The sequence below is a fragment of the Sinocyclocheilus rhinocerous genome, unplaced genomic scaffold, assembly GCF_001515625.1.
Source record: "Sinocyclocheilus rhinocerous isolate Xijiao unplaced genomic scaffold, SAMN03320098_v1.1 scaffold2057, whole genome shotgun sequence".
NCBI classification, from domain to species: Eukaryota; Metazoa; Chordata; class Actinopteri; order Cypriniformes; family Cyprinidae; genus Sinocyclocheilus; species Sinocyclocheilus rhinocerous.
The window spans coordinates 191,536-195,761 of NW_015627250.1; the positions used below are offsets into that span (position 1 = coordinate 191,536).

The following is a 4,226-nucleotide window of genomic DNA, read 5'->3' on the forward strand; positions in this document are numbered from 1 at the left end:
CCCCCGAGTTACGTCTTCTGCCATTTTGGAGAGTACCCAAGAGCGTAATCGACGTAATCAGCGTTGTTTACGTTCGGAGGAGAAAGCACGTGCATGAACGTAATCTGCTTAATCAGCGTTGTTTATGCTTAGGGGAAAGCGTGCGTATGTGTTGTGATACTCTAAAATGGCATAAGACGTAACTCAGGGGAGAAGAATTGTTGAATAAATTATATTATTTTTGTTTTCTTTGCGCTTAAAAAGTTATCTCGTAGCTTCGCAAAACTGAATTTGAGCCACTGATGTCACATGGACTGTTTTACCGATGTCCTTACTACGTTTCTGGACCTGGGAACATTACAGTTGCATTGCTGTCTATGCAGGGTCTGAGAGCTCTCACATTTCATCAAAAATATCTTAATTTGTGTTCTGAAGATGAACGAAGGTCTTACGGGTTTGAAACAACATGAGGGTGAGTAATTAATGACAGAATTTTTGGGTGAACTATCCCTTTAAATATGTGTATAATATTGTGCAATAAACATAAAACATTTTATACTTATATGTGTGTATGTATTTTATGTTTGCATATATATATATAGAGAGAGAGAGCGAGAGAGAGAGAGAGAAAGAGAGAGAGAGAGAGAGAGAGAGAGAGATGGAGATATATATGTTTGCTTCAAATCAAAGTTTGCAAACTGATGTGATTGACGTTGCAGCAGGTAGAGTTGGTTGACTGATTAAAACTCTTAAACCAAGACTTTTTTTTTTAATGGGAAAAATACTTCCAAAACCAAATATAGGTGGCCTCTTTATCACGGGGTCCACTGAGGTTGTTTTGGCTTTCGGTTGCAAATTCTTCCAAATATCTCCACAAAAGAAAAAAGTCAAACAGGTTTGGAATGGAATGAGGGTGAGTAAACGATGAACTGTGCCTTTAAGCTCTCCAAAATAAAGAAGACATCTGCAGGGCTTTCGTATCAGGACAACCGAGCGTCTCCCACCGTTCTACCACATGAGCACAACGAACGCCGTCAGACACAATCAGGCTCTCTGCGGCTGGGAGAAGCTCCTCGAGACAAGTGATAAGCACCTGCTAACCGAACGCCCTCCTAAACGTCTCTCTGGGCGCGCTCGCTTACTAGCAACATGTCCTGATCAATCCAGTGAAAGAAATCTGTCAGGAAATCTTTAGCATTAGGTCTGCCTCCTGAATGGGGATCAGGCCCTTTCAGCGGGGCAGGGTGCGGATGGGTCTTAGGAATCTACCTTTCCGCATCTCTGAGTGTCAATACGGATTATGAGCATAGCTTTTATCTTTTCGAGCTCACAGACTATTTACTCATTTAAATGGATGAATAAGTGTTTTCCCCCCTTCTTCGATAAATAAAAAAATAAAGTGACTTTGAATGCATTCAAATCCTGCTCCAAATTCAAATTCGGCTCCCTTATGCATCCTTTGAGATCTAATCTGTCTTTTTAATCCACACAATTCACAAGGGCAATTTTTTTACATACTTCCTTAAGACCTGAACGGATAAACACAGTCTAGCTATTGTCAGCCCAAAGCACCTTTCTTCACAACTTAAGACCAACAATTCGCTCGACGATTGACTGCTTGCCAGCACATGCAAAGCAGGTGAGTTTAAGAAGCGTTTTCAGCTAAACGCCTGAGCCTAAAGAGCAGCAGAAACATAAAGAACTTTATTTACTGCTATTTCAATGGCTACAAAAATAGGCCTTTATATCGCCGTGCCATCAACATAAAAAAGAGCCAATAAAACCTGTGAAGAAGCGCCACAACGACGAACAAATAAAAGCAAATTTTGACATTTCGCATTCAGCACATCTCTTTATAGGTCAGAGGCAACCCTGGCCGACCCTGCATTGTTTCTAAATGCCATTTTGTAAAAGAGGATCTCAGAAATTAATTAATGCATGGGTAGCTGCCACTGTCAAGAGGCACGCATTAAAATCAATGATTAATAAATTCAAAACACACAACAAACTCAGAGGGGAGATGAAACTAGTATTGTGTTCCCCAGGAAGCGGCCCCAGTGCGGGTCCTCCCACCAGCGAGGCGGCCACTCAGATGCCTAATGGAAAGTCGCCGATGCCAGCTGTGTGCCTGTGAATAAAATCACTTTAATTAAAGGCATTACAATGAACAGAGAATACACGAGGCAGAGTCGACAGGAAACGGCCCTCATACTTGACACACACACACACACACAGCCAAAGCGGCATAATACCTAAAAGGAACAGAGGTCCCCGATAACTTAAACACAAATAAATTGAAAAGCCCGCAGCTTCTTTCTGAAGCTATCAAGCACAACAATTACAGTAAAACACACATAATTACATTACACAGATCTTTCCCAATGTTCTTTATTATCAGGTAATCTGGGCGTAAGGGTGGGAGCCTCCGCGTTCTTAGGAAATTTAATTGCCGTTCAGACATCAGATCATTTCTTTTCAGACTTCCACAAACCACGCAAATCTTTTTACTCTAAATGCTTAAGCATAAAAAGAAATCAGCATAAGGATGCTGAACACCGAACCACAAATTGTTCATTCTGCGGCAAAAAGATTTCCAATTGTCTATACTTTTGAAATATCATGCTGTCAAAACAGCAAAATTACTGTCCACCCCCATAGAACAGACGAAGGGTTCCTCTTAATCTGATATACAACAAAGATGAGCCCTGATTATATTCACCCTCCTCTTCTTGTTTTAAATAGACTGGGAGCAGTGCCCAGAGACAGCTGGGGTGAGCTCAGCCCAGCTGATGCCGGATCAGTGGAGCAGTTTGTCTACTCAACCATAAGGGGGCGGCAAACACAAACTCACCCGGACATATGCAATTCATTCACAAGCAAATAGCATGCAAATGAAGAAATCTGACACATGCATAACCCTCTTCTGTATTTAATATAGGAGGACTGCACATGTTTAAAATCAGGCTTTAAAACGGTTGTTCTCTGGCTCATAGGCTTCATAGGAATGTTTTATTGTTTAGAGAAAAACAGTTGAGATTGAGAACAAATGTTTGTGTAGACTCTTGTGGAAACGCATCAGAAACATGTCAAGTTGATATTGACAGACTTAAGAATATGGTTTGATGCTTAAAAACATAATAGGTATTGGTGACTTACAAGACATCCTTTTCCTGATTACGTTTTACCGCAAACACCCCCCACATTGGTTTCCACTGCAGTCTGTGGGTGTATTTTCTGTACTGAACAGGAGGGGGAGTATGAGAGTGAGGGGGCAGACAAGATCAAATCAACATAAAACAAGACAGACTTTGGGCCTGTCCCAAAACACACACTTGGGTCTTGGGCGCTTGAGAGAGTGTGTACGTGACAGGAAGTAAGTTTGCAAAAATTGTCCAAGGTCTAAAAAATGCCAAAGCTCAGGTCCCCTAACGCACACTAAATCCACACTATCTCTAACACTGTAGTATGAAAAGTGTAACACATTTTATTGGTGCAGAGATGTATGTGTATTTTGTAAAAACACCACAATTAAATTGTGTGATACATAGGGACTAGGGATGGGAAGATTCCCCGCTTCGCTCGGTGTATCGACATAAAAAGTTAACGATGCGATGCATCGGTTTAAAAAGTGTGCATGGGCTACAAGTTGCCATTTATATCACGATGCATCGTTTCTAACATATTTGCATGGGTAAAAAAAACGATTTATTAATATATAATTACTAGTGGATGCGCTATACTTTTATTGTTTAGAAAGTGACCAATAATCTGTGACCAATATTTTATATGTAGATTGATTTCTCCTCTCTAAACTGTTTCTCAAGCTTATTCTCAAGCAGCCCTTAATGTCGATCATGGATCAAACCGATTCACCATGACAAACAGCGAATATATCTGTGCTGTTTAATGCATTTGCGACGTTGTGTTTTCCTCAGTGCATAACTGACATGGCACAGGTATTTTTTTCATCTGTAAATGTCAGAAAGTCACACAAACATATCCATTTTGCTGTCGGGTGGGCGAGGCTGACGCGAGTGAACGAGCTAAACAGACTGAGCGCAATCGAATAGGAGGGCAAAAAATCTGAGTAAAATATACATTTTGCTAAAATATTTGTTGTTGGACATTAAATGTGTCTTTTGTAGAATTTTAAACCTACATATAAGTGTATTTTTTTGATAGCAGTAACTGTAAAGGGACTATTGTAATAGGTAAATCAAATGTAAGCTAGTACAGTACTACTACGC

The 4,226-nt window shown here is 40.4% G+C and overlaps 1 long non-coding RNA gene across 2 annotated transcripts in view; it reads right to left on the reverse strand.

The window, feature by feature from the left end:
* Window positions 1–4,226, reverse strand: part of LOC107726078 (uncharacterized) — a 10,924-nt gene that overhangs the window by 4,573 nt on the left and 2,125 nt on the right. The window contains exon 3 of one of the 2 annotated variants that reach the window (XR_001638223.1): window positions 1,856–2,107. The exons of the other annotated variant lie outside the window; for it this stretch is intronic. This is a non-coding gene — a long non-coding RNA (uncharacterized LOC107726078). Of the gene's footprint in view, window positions 1–1,855; window positions 2,108–4,226 lie in introns of those variants that run through there. 2 annotated transcript variants of the gene reach the window in all.